The 15,413-nt window shown below is 39.3% G+C and overlaps 1 protein-coding gene across 1 annotated transcript in view; it reads left to right on the forward strand.

Annotated features, from left to right (window-relative positions):
* celf2 (cugbp, Elav-like family member 2) overlaps positions 1-3,993 on the forward strand; it is a 184,569-nt gene extending 180,576 nt beyond the window's left edge. Inside the window, 1 exon segment of the mRNA XM_048267471.1 lies at positions 1,692-3,993. The gene's annotated coding sequence lies outside the window, so the exon portion shown is untranslated.
* Positions 3,994-15,413: the final 11,420 nt, after the last annotated feature.

Below are 15,413 nucleotides of genomic sequence, written 5' to 3' on the forward strand. Positions count from 1 at the left end.
AGAATCTTTTGAAACAAATATTTATTTATTATTTTATTTGTTTGTTTGTTTGTTTGTTTCGGTGGCCCTGGAGGCCTGGTTGCCTGAGAGGGGGTCACCCTCTTGTCGATGAGCACTGATATGCACGCTAACCTCTCAACTTTGACCTGTGGTGGCGACCTCAGGTTCTGCTGCTTCTTTGACCCCTACTTGACCCCAGTCTGGCATCAGAGTGCCAAGGGCCTTGCACACACTCACACACATCGAACCACACACAAAAGAAACAACTTCCTCAATAATCCTCAGTAACAAATATTTTTTAGTTTTGTTCATGTTTTTTTTTTGCGATAATTTTAGTTTAACAATTACAAGTTATTGAATTTAGTTCCTATCATGGTTTTCTTCTTCCTTGGGCTGATCATACAGTATGATGAGCTTTCTTGAGAAAGATTTTATTTTGTGGAGTGGAGTTAGAATGTCATTTCAAAGTGAAGTAACAGATAAAGGAGTTATAATTCACACCAGAACTCTAAAAAAAACAAATGTGGTACTTGTGGGTGGAAGGGGAGGGAAGACTTTAACATACTTGATAATTTCGTGAAAGACAAAAAGGAAATTTCACAACAGAGAAAGCCACAGGCCTGTACATTTTATTTGTAAAAAAGCAGCTATATTTTTATACAAAATTTTTACTGCATCAGATTTAAAAAAGAGGACTTTGAAATTGTATTTATTGCCTATCGTATTTGACTCCAGAGATGCAAATCTCCCTAGCTAGAAACCTTGTCCAGTGGTCTTCTAATCACACTCCACGGTCTGTTGAACCAACACTGGAGCACCTAATATACCCCAGTCTCTCTCTTGCTCTCTCTCTCTCTCTCTCTCTCTCTCTCTCTCTCTCTCTCTCTCTCTCTCTCTCTCTCTCTCTCTCGATCTGTCCATCCTCTGCAGACATTGCTGGTCTGTCTCCCTCTGCCACCTTGTGTGTGATGACCCATGTGTTTTCTCTGCCCTCGTTTTCTCTCTGTTCACTTGTTTTCTCTCTGTTCATGGGTAGTGGCTGTTTGCTGGCGTTCACCATCTCTCTCTGTCTTTCGCTCTCTCTCTCTCTCTCTGTATTTATATATATCCGTTCTCCCACACATATCATTTAGTTTTTCGTTTGATGTTCCGTTCCGTTTGTTGGATAGTTGGTTCGTTATTCTCCCAAACAAGCATCCATCCTCCTGACCATACACAGGAGACTCCCGACTGATGGATAACTTTGGGTGCTTTGTGTGTGTGTGTGTGTGTGTGTGTGTGTGTGTGTGTGTGTGTGTGTTTGTGTTTGTGTGTGTGTGTGTGCGTGTGTGTGTGTTCTCTATGCAGGGTTTCATTTGTGTGTGTATTTCAACATTGTGTGCTATTTAAAAAAAAAAGGCTTCCAAATTTTAACCGTGGCACATTTAATGGGAATATTTCCAATTACAGGTGGGTGTGCGTCGATCCTGCATTGATGGCGTCTAATGTTGTCTGTGTTTGTTCTTTGTTTGTATGTATGTATCCGTGTTGTTCTCATGATTTACTGATGTAGTTCTTGTTGTTGTGTTCTTGTTGTTCTTGCTGGAGCTGTGTGTTAAGTGTGTGTAACTCTTCTTTGTTCTCTTTCTCTCTCTCTCTCTCTCCCTCTCTCTCTCCCTCTCCTCTCTTTCTTTCTCTCCTTCTCTTTCTAGACTCATCAACTCCATGCCCGTTAGCACTTCTGCGTTAGCATGTCTTCGTGGCCCTCCTCCGTCATTGTTTCTGATGTCTTTCTGAGTTCCACCTGATCATAACCTGGTCTTCTTCTGCTGACCTTTCAACTTTGAACCTTAGCTTGACCTCTTTGGGAAAAAAAGAACAAAAATATATTATATATGCACAAACACACCAGTTTTTTGCATGTGACCTCATTTAGGCTTCTTGTCGTTTTTTTTCCCCTTTCTTTTGTGTCATTTTTTAAAGTATGAATTGGAGGGAAGGGGGAGGGAGGGGGAAAGTGGATGGGGGGGATAAATTAATTCATCAATGTGAAAAACAAATGCCTAGCTGCATTCACACGAAAGACTGAAAACTGCTTCTACGACGAGTACATTATACCACATACAAAAGTTATTACAAGTGACGAAAAGCAAATCCTGTGGCAACATAATTTCAGATTGTTTTCTTTCTTTCCGTTCTATTTTGTGTGATTTACATTTTTTTTTTTTTAAATCATCTTTAGTTTCATAATTTTCCTGTTAGCAGTTTTATTTTTCTTATTTTCATTTTATATTTTTATTTTTTATGCTTAAAGTAAACTTGAACGTTTTAATACAGAGGTTTGGCAGGGGTCTCCACCCCCCAGTCTCACCCCTGCAAAACCATAGGAGACTGGGTTGCCTATGCCCACTCCTATGGAAACTAGACTACTTCCAAGCATTTTCATTTTTTTTTTCTTTTTTTAAGCTGAAAGGGTTTGGGGTTACTGTCTAACAGACGCGTTTTCTCTCCAGTCTCCGTCTCTCTCCAGGAGTCTCGTTCATGGTTTCCTACATTTTTCAGGCAGTGTAAAGTTTTTTGATAAGTAAGGAGGCCATTTTACATGGCTTGGTTTTCTCATTTTAAACAAGTGGGGGAAAAAACAAAAGTTATATATAGAACCACTTTTTTCTAGAGTAGAGGAGTAAAAAAAGGTTATTAAAATGAAAAAAAAAAAACATGTTAAAAAAGACTCACCCTGTTTCGGGTAGGGGTGTATGCTACCTACGTATGTATGTCACCTTTTTTGCTGACCTGACCTACAGTTGGACAATCCATGGTTAAAATGCACACGAAATGACCTATATTTTATACTACTCAGATGTACAGAGGTTACAAAAAACAAGAGAGAAAGAGAGTGATGAAGAAAGGATATGAAGAAGATGAAAATAAATAAATAAATAAATAAATAAATACATTTTAGAAGAAAAAAAACAAAGTTTGTGTTAACCCACGTCAGCGTCCGGTGCTTCACGTGAACCCAGCCGTGATGTCATCACTCAGTCTTACAGTCTGTAAATGTCAAATGTTTTTTGGAAAGAGAAGACTAACAAAAAATCAGCTTACTTGAACAATAGACAAAGCCTTTCATAATACTAATTATTATGATTATTATTATTACTATTATGATTATTATGATTATTACTGCCTCTCCTGCAGTATAATTGTTCTTTTTTTAAGTCCCTATTTGCTAAAAGTTTTCTCGTTGAGTCATAAATTAGCTACATAAAATTTTTGAGAAAATATACATTATATTATAAACAATGTCAGCTTGTGAATCATCAGTGTATGTGTGATCAGATCTTGTTTAATTATTTTATTTCTATTTTCTTTGTTTGTTTTTTGACTCTATTGTTAGGAAAAAACAATATTTAGGAGTGTTTTTTGTTGTTCGGCAAAAAAAACAAAACAAATGTGATTTAAATGTTTTTGATTACTTGTTTATTTTTGTTTTATTTTCTTTTTTTCGAAAAAGAAGTCTTGAGTGGAGTTGTTAGTGCCAAACTCTGAAGGTACAGTACTTCTTGCCTGGAGCCTCTGTTCTGTAATAATCGTGAAATTATTTGATAACATGGGTATTTCATTGCCTTTGTGCTTTCTATGGATCCCACATATTTAATGACATGGATCTGAAAAAAAGACAAAAAAAATTATGGTTGTTAACTTGCTATTCTGTGGTCTTGTTGCCTGAAAAAATGTCATGTTAATTAGTTTATTTGCCGTCGTTTGTTTCTCGCTTTTGTGTAAAGATGTATAAAGTGCCCATGTGTCATACGTTCTGAACATGCTCGACAGCAGACACTTTCACTCACACACACACACACACACACACACACTTACATACACACACGTGCACACGCAGACAAAAAAAGCAGACCTCACAGCTCTTGTTTCTGATGATAGGTATGGGAGACCCATAAGGTGAGAGTCTCAGCAGTGGCCATTCAACACACACACACACACACAGACAAAGGAAAAACTACTGATAGGACACACGCACACATACACATTCCGTCACAGACCAATGTTTCTGACCCACAGACACACACACTTGCACAAGTTCAGTGAACACAATGTCCATTGCATTTCGTAGTGTTTCCGTATTCACATACAAGCCTTATAGAGGATGTAGAGGCCTACCGTGTTTTGTCTAACCATTAGCCATTCTTCAATTCTGAAAACTAGAAAAAACACACACACACACTACACACTTATATAACCACATGCACATATCAAGAGACTAGTTATGTACAAGCAGGGTTTTCATTGTGATACAGAACAGTTTGATAAAAGATAACCTTCAGTTGTCAGTTTAAATGGCTGTCAATCATGTCCTCTGAACGTCCTTCCTGTTGTGCTAAAGACAACCAAATGCTCTTTAAAATGCTTGGAAATGAGACTCTTAACATCAACAAAGTTTACACGACACTGAGACGTCAGTTGTTGAGATCTCGATCGTGGTCCCCACAAACCCTATTATAAAAAACACACAAACACACACACACACACACTGTGTGCTTGAGGTCCCATGTGGAATCAACTACTAGCTAGTCCCTTGGAATTAACAACGAGAAACTGTTTACACCCAAAAACCACTTTGCACTTGGCCCTCGCGGAACCCTGTTTACAGCAGAGGAAGCCACCTGCCATAGCCTTAACGTATGCCTCTACCAGTGTTACAGGGCTAGAATGTGTGAGTGTGTGTGAGAGAGAGAGAGAAAGAGTAAGAGAGAGAGAGTATGTGTGTGTGTGTGTGTGAATTGTCCTAACGCAAGTCCATGAAGAAAAAAAAAACATCTTTTGCCAAAATACTTCACCTAATCGTCCTTGTAAGTTCTTACAATGCCAAACTTTTACTATTTCAATCTTTAAAAAAAAAATGTCTGTTGTGACCGGAGGCTCAGTTTCATGTGTAATCATTACAGTACTGAAGCACATTAGTAAACGCTGCACAATTTTGCTGATACTGCCAACATAGGACCTAACACACGCACTCTCTCTCTCTCACACACACACACACACACACACACACACTCCTAAACATGTTTATTATAGCGTTGTGTTGATGTGTATGTCTGTTATTTTGCTTCTGTCTCTGTGTTACTCTGGGATCATACTTACTGAAGAAAATAACAATATGCAGGGTACACACACACAGTACACACGAACACAGACTTCACTCCCTCCTGCTGATAGACCATCTCAGAAGTTGTTCTGCACCTTAATTCTTCCACACACACACACACACAAACACTTTGCATTACTCCATTAAGCACACACATTGACAAGTCTCGTCAATGTAAAAATATATTAATATAGAGCTATGCGTTGTCACAATATTTTCAGAAAGCACACACATATATATGCACGTGCACGCACGCACACACATGGCATCTAAGTAAAGCACTGACACACAGAGTCTTCAGACTAATCACACACACACATACACACACATGAAATCTATGTAAAGCACTGACACACACACAGGGTCTTCACAGGCGACACACACACACACACACACACACAGGGTCTTCACAGACGACACACACACACACACACAGAAAGGGTCGTCACAGGTGGCACACACACACACAAACAGGGTCTTCAAAGGTGACACACACACATCCAGACACACAGCGTCTTCACAGGCAACACACACACACACACACACACACACACACAGGGTCTTCACAGGCGACACACACACACACACACAGGGTCTTCACAGGCTGATCTGCTGAGACTCCTTCCTCAGGGTGATCTCTGTGTACCTCTCTGTTCTTTCGTTCTTTCTCTGTTCTGTTGTTTTTACTCTTTTCTTGCTTTCTCTGTTCTGTTGTTTTCACTATTTTCTTGCTTTCTCTTAAGTGCTATTTAACACCAGTGATATTTTAAAAAGACGAAAAAAGACGTATGTAGTTTATTTGCATTTTGGCTTATTATGTCAAGTGTTTTTTGGGGAAAAATGTATGTGTGTTATATTCTCTAATGTGCCGTACAGAAAGCGTGTGTTGTCTGTAGATTAATATTATATTTTTTTTTCTGTTTGTTTTGATTATTTCAAAAAATACAACAGTATTTGACTAGTTTTCAGTATTGGTCTTGAGATGAGCCAAAGTCAATGCATTTCAGTGGGGTTATGTAAGCGTGATCTATGTTTGTTTGACAACACTTGGAAAAATAATCTGTCGTCAAATGGGATTAAAAAAAAAAGGTTTAAAAATATATTATATTAAGCAGGCTATTTACTATTTCTATTACTGATTGTACTTATGCATTTTGTACCAGTGGAATTTTTTATACTGGCTATTAAAAGATTAAAAAATATATATATCGGAAAAAAAGAGTCTAGCCTCCGAACGAGGCTTGACCCAGACTGCGTCCCGAGTTTTGATTTCCCGTTGGCATCTGGAACGTTGGGTTTTGATATAAAGAATTTTCTAGAAGAACTTTGGCTTGGTATCTTAAACCCTTCTCCTTTTGTTGGTTTCGTTCTCACTTCTGTGGCTTTTGTTCGTTTTTTTCCCTTCCTTTCTTTCGTTCTTCTCACTCATGTTAGAACGGGGGTATGGAATGTTGCTTTTACTTTGGCTTATAAATAGTTTGAGCGTTTGGCTTTTTTTGTTGTTTTTTTTGTCTTTTACGGAAAAAAAGGTCTTTACAAAAAGAAAAACAAAAAAACAACGGTAAGTTTCATTTTAATTCTGTATTGTGCCGTCTACATGATAAGACAATTTAGGATAGAAGTATTTAGTCACCTTCAGTGGATACATGTATTAGTTTAATAACAAGGTAAACTAATTAGACTTTTTTGCTTTTAGCTGGTTTCTCTGTCTCTCGATGTGAACTTACCTGTGTTAGCTGAGCAGTCAGACTTATTTTTGTAAACGTATGTTCTTGTGTGATGCAGTTTGCTTCTGTCTCCGAAATTAAATCATTTTTCCTAATACTCGTCTCTTTCTGTGTGTTGTTGTACCAGTGCCTGTCTGATGTTGTAACAATGTTCACACTACCTTACCCCTTTAATGTTTTGTGTCTTTCTCTCGCTCTCTCTCTCTCTCTCTCTCTGACTCTCTGTGTCTCTCTTTCTCTATCTGTGTGTGTGTGTGTTTGGTGGTCATGTTGTTCTCTGGCATAGTGGGTCTGGTACTGTCATGGTGATCTCTCTCTCTCACTGCGATGTCATTCTCAGATTTTGTAAATATACATACTTCTTTTCTATGTATATTTCTGTGAAGCCCACCTTGCTGTGGTGGTGGCTGCAGTTTTGTCTTCATGCATACATTTCCTTAGCATACAGTTTTTAACCTGCCGCATAGATATTTCCATTGTTTCAAATTCCTAAAAAGTATTTGTTTTTTACATCCAAAATTTTATTCTCAGGCCTTGAGGTCTATAAACAAACAGGCCAGAGACTTGAACCATGGCTGTGTTGCCTTGTATATTTATTTGTTTGTTTGTTTGTTTGTTTGTTACTATTCAACATTGCTTTATCTGATATACAGTAGCCTATGCTGCATATCACATGTAGCTGTGCTGTTTTTTTTTTAACTGCATGGGTTCTAGAATCCCAGTGGTGATCGCCACGGCGATTGTTTCACATGGTAACCTGGGCTCATGGTCTCTGGCCTGTGCAGAGAGGTGAAAGGTCGTGAGGTCAAAAGGTCATCTGGGTGCGGGTCAGTATAGTTCACTGTTCTCCTGTCCATGTGTCACTCCCCCTCCACACCTATGTGATGTGTCTCGTGTCTATACTGCATCGTAGCGACAGATAGCTAGCAAGGGTACGTCAGGTCTAGCAGGAAACCACTTGGAACTATCTGAGCCAAAATGGCCGCTTTCCCTATTATTTTGCTCTGATCCATATATCCCCTGCAAGCTTTTTTTCTTGCCCAAGCTGAGGTGAGCAGCAGGAAACCTTTTTCCCACAGACAGGCTATGTTCTCTTCTACATCAACTGAAATCAACTGGAGAATGTGACTTTTGCAGAAGCCATTGTTAAAGAGCAGGTACCGATTTGGTAGTTTTTGTTTAGCTTAAAAGACTGAAACCAGGAAGCTAATTGGTGGTGGCAGTGGTGGAATATATAAAAAATATTCCAAAAATAGAACATTACATAAATGTGTTTTTAGGTATGTTAAACAATCTAAATGATAAACTTCAGAAACAAAATGGGTCCCAGTGAAATACTGCTAGTGGTGTGTGTGTGTGCTTGAGAGAGAAAGTATGTACATGAGAGTGTTGTATATAAAAGTGTGTGTGTGCATTTGAGAGAGAGAAAGAGAGCATCATTTGACCAGTGGTTTTGGATACAACAGACTTCGTCCTCCACAGAAGAAGTGCAAAAGGGAGGACATATTCAGCAGGTAGGTCACACACACACACACACACTGCAGGGGAACAGCTGTGTGCCAAACACTCTGGCCAAAGTCACATTCACACTCTTGTCAAAGGCAAATGAGACGTCAACCAGGAAACAACAGTATAGGAGTAACCGAGAGGTCTAAAGAAAACATCCAGCGTGTGTGAAAACAGCTAGAAGTTATTTATAATCCATAATGAGATACAGTAACGCATAGTGTAATACACAGCCTGAAATCATTTCTAATGCATAATGATATGGAGTAGGTTTGTCATATGAAGTGGAAAAATATAGAAATGAAGGTATGTGCCATTTTTATAATTATTACCAAGGTATGCCACACATTAGCTTGAGGCCACATAGAAGTATATCCCAATAACGTGTAAATACTGACTGAGGAATAGTGCTTTGAAAATGTACAATAATAATTCAAAATACACACACACATTGTACAGTATGATATGCCTGTATTGTGTTTTTAGTCACACATTAATGTGGTGTTATTGCAGTCGTGTATGGAATCTAGATTATCACACTTAAATTTCACACTTTTTAGCCATTCTAAATAAATGTAAGTTATTCTGATATTTGCATTTTCGTAAAAAAATAATAAACTATATCAATTGGCAACTATTTTAGAAATGAAAAGAACATCAATGTAATTATTAGATTATACAACAGTTAGGCCCAGTCAAAATTTGTAGGCCTATTCATTTATGATTGGTCGAGAGGCAATCCATGAGTGGCGATATCTCACCAAATCCCCACTGGGACTTTTCACCGCTAGTGATTACTCATTACTCTAGTGATTACTCTGTCTATTACATTGACTTGTCCAACGTGAACATTGCATTCACTCGGAGCGAGACAGCAGCAATTTCACATTTGACAGTTATTGAGTGAGAAAATGGAGTAGGATTAATGTTCAATTTAGCATGTGTGACATATAGACAAACAAGTAGCCTATAGTCTATACAAAATATTTTGTGCCTCCAGCCTTATGCTACAGCCAAATCACAGACATGGTGATATCTGCTACCAAAGCCACTCTGACTCATGCCATATTCCTTCACATTATGCATGCATCATTTGGCTGCTACAGCATTCAAATGTCCATGAACTGTCATGACACTTACAACGAGAATGGACACAATGGATACCAGCTGTCATGGTTACTAATAATAAAGAAAATGCATCTATCAGCCCAGACATTTTCTGTTTTTACACAAGTTTACATCACACTTCTAAAGGTGAGTTCGAATGAAGGTGTAACTCCACGAGAGAGACTAATCATTGTCAAATGTCACTGTTAGCTGTAAACACGGGGGACGGTCAATCACATTTTCAATAGATTGACGGGGCTCATCAGTTAGCACAGGCTCGAGTCTGAAATCAAATCCACTTCCATTGATTTGTTGTGGGAGCAATGACACGCGTGGCAGGTTGTATTGAGCGGTGTCCAGTCCTACAATGCAGACCTGAGCACTGGTCAGTTAGAATCCCTTGTAGGAGAGGGAAGCCTGCCTGTGAATTCCAAAGTAGAATTTACACTGAATACAGTTCTGTTCTATTCTATTCACAATCACTTTTCCCAAAGTCACCAAAATGGTTAATCACAAGGCTTCATAACCATGTCTTACCCCTTATAATCTACAACAGATTCTAAAGTGCTTTATTTAGGTTTTTGGAAGAAACTCACATCCTCTAGGCCTATATGAAACCCATGTTCAAAAAACATGTATTATGTTGCCAAGTGTAAATAAATTGTGCTTTGTGAACCACTGTTTAAAGTTAGTAGATTAAAAAAAGGAGTAGCTTACAACTTTAAACCCCTGTCTGAGAGATGGAGTACAACGCACTGTAACACACAACATGTTTACTTCAAAGATGAGTTGGAAGATTATATAATACTGTGCGTGAAGGACACATTCATTGTTAGGTTAGGTAGGCTGCTTATTGTTACTATAATAACAGGTCTCCTTTTCTGCACTGTAGCCTGAATGTCCGTCCTCCTGTGTTCATGTTAGTTTGGATAAAATTGTCAGCCAAATGTTAATGTAAACAACTGCACATAAAGTAAAAAACAAGCACTGTATAATCTATTTAAAAAGCAACACCTGACCTATGTTTAGTCAAATCACATCATAGATCTCAGTCAAACGTGGCACCATGGCTAACTGAACTTGTACCGGACTGTGCCATCACTCCGGTGGAGTTTTTCTCTGCTGCTCGCTCTGACAGGACTGAGGAATCTGGAAAATCGAAAGGTGTTTGCATCATGACGAACAGCAAGTGGTGTGATCCTAGAAATGTCACCGTTCTCCTGTCCTGCAGATGTTCTAGATGAGGCGAGCAGGCAAGTCCTGCTCGCCTCATCTAGAACATCTAGCGATCGTCTGTCGACCCTTCTACCTGCCCCGTGAGTTTACTTCGGTAATATTCAACGCTGTCTACATTCCTCCACAAGCCAACACAGATGCTGCGGTTTCAGAATTGCAAGAAGTGTTAAATAGGCAACAACACACGCACCCTGAAGCTGCGCTAATAGTGGCCGGTGATTTCAATCAAGTACATCTAAACCAGTCCATGCCTGAATTTACTCCAACACATTCACTTCCCTACACGTGGTGACAACACACTGGATCACTGCTACACACAGTTCAAGAACAGTTACAAAGCTAAGTCTCTACCAGCTTTCGGAAAATCGGATCATGCCGATGTTTTCCTACTGCCTATGTACAAACAGAGAAGTCAGACGGACCCCCCAGTGACGAAGGAGGTCAAGCGCTGGACTGAGCAATCGGAAGCCAGGCAACAGGACGCCCTTAGCAACGTTGACTGGGAGATGTTCAAGACAACCTCTGCTGACATAAATAAGTTTACGGAAGTATCATTGAGTTACATCAGAGAATGTCTAGTTACATCAATATGCTAACTGATTCCATCATCCCAACTGTAAAGATCCGAAGCTTCCCTAACCAGAAGCCATGGGTGGATAGAGAAGTGAGAACGGCATTAAAGACACGCACCATGACTTATAATGCTGGGGTTATTTCAGGGGATATGACGGATTACAAAGCAGCATCTTAGAGTTTACGTAGAGCTATTAAAGATGCTAAGCGGCGCTATACAGAAAAAATTGAAGCTGATTTCTTGGAGGGTGATCCAGCACGAGTGTGGAAAGGACTCCGAACCATCACTGGCTTTGAAAGAAAGTCCCCTCCTATGATGAATGTGAGTAAAGCCCTCCCTGATGAACTTAATGCTTTTTATGCTCGCTTTGACATGAAAAACACAGACTATCTTGCACTAGCTGCAGCATGCAGCAAATGAGGATGCACCTTTCTGTGTCTCTGAGGTCGATGTGAGCAATGCCTTTAGGAGGGTTAATTGTAGAAAAGCTGCTGGACCGGATGGAATTTCTAACAGGGTTTTGAAATCCTGCGCTGCTCAGTTAGCTCCTGTGTTCACTTATATCTTTAACACATCATTGGCTCAAGAGACAGTTCCTACTTGCCTCAAGCAGTCTGTTATTGTTCCAGTACCGAAAAACAAAAGTCCATCATGTCTGAATGACCACCGCCCAGTAGCCCTGACGTCTACAGTGATGAAGCTTGTGAAAAACATTATCTGCTCATCCCTCCCTGCCTCCTTCGACCCCATCCAATTTGCTTACAGAGCCAACAGGTCTACAGAGGATGCCATCTCAAACCTCATGCACACCACCTTAACTCACCTGGAGGAGGGGAATGGGAATTATGTGAGGATGCTGTTCATTGACTTTAGTTCAGCATTCAACATTTATAGTACCTCTCACCTTGGTCACAAAGATGAAGGCCTTAGGACTGAACACCACCCTGTGTCACTGGATATTTGACTTTCTCACCAACCGTTCACAAGTGGTTAGAGTGGGGGGTCTGACATCTGACTCATTACCATCAGCACTGGTGCTCCCCAAGGCTGTGTTTTGAGTCCACTGCTGTACAACACATCACTGCAAAGCCAACAGTAGTCATACCTCCATCATCAAGTTTGCAGATGACACAGTGATCTTGGGCCTGATTAGTAACAACAATGAACAGCTCTACTTGGATCAGGTTGATGAGGTGGCACAGTGGTGTCAATCTAACAGCTTGACACTGAATATCAATAAAACCAAGGAAATGGTAGTGGATTACAGAAGGAAGCAGCAGAACTACAGTTACACCCCACTAATGATCAGCGGGCAACCTGTAGAGAGAGTCACAAGTTTTAAATACCTTGGTGTCCACATTACTGAAGACTTAACATGGACTGTTAACACTCAATATGTTCAATATGTTCAACGACTCTACTTCCTTCGTCAGCTAAGGAAATTCAAAGTTGACATCCATCATGAAGGCCTTCTACACTTCAGCAGTGGAGAGTGTTCTAACTGGTAGCATCATCACCTGGTATGGGAACTCCACAGTTAGAGATTGTAGTACTCTGCAGAGAGTAGTGCGCTCAGCTGAACGTACTATAAGAACTCAACTCCCTGCTCTACAAGATATCTATTCCAGAAGAGTACTCTTAAGAGCCCAAAAGATTCTGAAGGACTCTTCTCTTCCTAACAATGGATTATTCCTACCGCTGAAATCAAGAAGACGCCTATGTAGTCACAAAGCCAGAACTGAGAGACTCAGGAGAAGTTTTTATCTCCAGGCCATCCGAACTCTGAACTCACACTATACTGACTTTGCACACATTCACTCCTCAGCACTCTCAAACATTTCCCAACTCTGAATTCACACTATACTGACTTTGCACTCATTCACTCCTCAGCACTCATGGACCCCCCCCCCCCACACACACACACACACACCTACATGACTTTTAGCACTTTTACATCCCTCTCCCTATGCTACAGACCTTTTATTTATTTTCTTATTTCATTACACGTCAAAACACACACACACACACACACACATCTGACTTTCTCCAACTTTTGCACATCTCCATAGAACTTTTTATTTAGTATTTTTTATTTCTCCTCCATCTATCTACCCATGTCCTTGATTGCCTAGCCTTTCCTTCTTTGACTTTGCTCTCTGATGTTAACAGAGAAGGTATGCAACTTTGATCTGTCAAAACATAGCCTACTTAGATTCTTCTTTACAAGCCCATTTATAACCCTATTATCAGACTGGGGAATAAAATGTCCCGTTTTTAGCAGACATCTAGTGCCCCCTCATGGTTATCTGACTGCCACCCACATGAGATGAATAGATAGATACTTTATTCATCCCGCGGCCAATTTTAGAATAGAGAGCTTTACACTGATTGGCTGTCTTGCAGTCAAAGACCATTTACAATAAGGTCCAGCAACTTCTTCCTGAGTCTCCAATGCAAAGTGACAAGTAGGCTAACGTGCGGAATAGACCTCTGAAGTTCGCCTACAAAAAAGAACCAAAAGCTGCCAACTTTGCCCATATAAGGAGATCCGGGTGTTAAATGAAGCTAACTACCTATGGCAAGTTGCATTGTAAGTTAGCAAAAATCTAAGTTTGCCGTCTTAACATACCGAAGATCACAGGAGCCACTCGAAGGCAGAGGACAAAAGTGTGTTGAGCAAAACGTCTGCATTTCAGACTTCTTAGTCCCCGCGAGAGTTTAACAGGTGAGATGATTCAAAAACCCCATGTTATTTTCCCATAGGAAAAATCGCTCTTTATAGGCGAACTTCTATGGGAAGGTGATCAGAGGGCTGGTTTGCATCACAGTCTGTTTTTGCCTCTGTTCAGTGTTGCCCATTGTTTAGTGATCATTTCAAAGTCAGAGATATGAAGAAGGAAACAACCATGTTTCCTGTTCACAGTAGCTTTGTGGCAATGCACCGAACTGTCTTTAGTAAACAAATCCAAAGTAAAAATGTTTTTCTACGTAATCTTTTTTTTAAAAGTAGGCCTATACAACGCATTTTGTTGTGCACCTAATAAAACTTTCTTTGCCTTGTTCATCGTACACAACAAACAATGAACAATAAAATTAGTGTAGGCTTAATCAATGCAGTTCAATTATTTGCTTCTTGTCTCAAGTGTAGTAAAAAAAAAAGGGGGGTATTATGACGTATGTCTATGCTTATGAAACGTTTTCACTCTGAAAAACAGAGAGGAGAACTGAGATTAAAGAATTAAGGCATATTGACTAATTAAAGAAAGAAACATTGCACAACAACAATAATACATTTAAGTGGAGTACATGTGATTCCTTATCATACGGCATATGAAATGTTTCTCACTGAAATACTGCCAGTGGTGCTGAAATGAAAGAATTAAATCATCATGCCTAATTACATAAATAAACAATAACAAGTTTAAGTGGAGAATTATGGGGATTTAATGTGACGCACACATATCATTCCATAACACATTCAGAAGACATTGCACAAAAACAAGGTAATAGTTCTGTCGTTTGCCTTGTCTGAAACTTTCCAATTAAATGTATCTTTAAAAAAAAATAAATAAATAAAAAACTTAGGGACGTTTTTTTCTGAGAATAACACTGTCTTCGACTCTCAGACACAAGACTGACATAAGTTTGTCATTACCATTAATCACTGTCATTAATCACAATGATGTATCACATGTCTAAAGGAGTTACAGCGTCATTTCATCATTACCAGTTGTTGTCATGATGACTCTCATAATGTCAGATGTCATAATGACCTGTCACATGCTCATAAGTATGTCATAGCGACACAAGTGATGAGAGTTCTCTTGACAGATAGCTCCAACACTATCACAGCAACGCACAATTACATTATTTGAAACAACTTGTCAGAGAAATGACAGGAAATATATCATCTGCTATCAGATTTCAGACACTGTTATGTTTTATGGTTTATCGTTGCTAAATGAAAGTATATGTAAAAATGTAAACATGAGGTGTTTATGACAGTGACTTCTATGTTGTTATGTTTTATATTGTGACTCCTAGCGCAAAGCATTTCATAAATGTAAATCTGAGTTTGGCTTTGCCGTTTATCTGTTTGTAGCAATAATAAACAATGAAG

The sequence above is a fragment of the Alosa alosa genome, chromosome 17, assembly GCF_017589495.1.
Source record: "Alosa alosa isolate M-15738 ecotype Scorff River chromosome 17, AALO_Geno_1.1, whole genome shotgun sequence".
Taxonomy (NCBI): Eukaryota; Metazoa; Chordata; class Actinopteri; order Clupeiformes; family Clupeidae; genus Alosa; species Alosa alosa.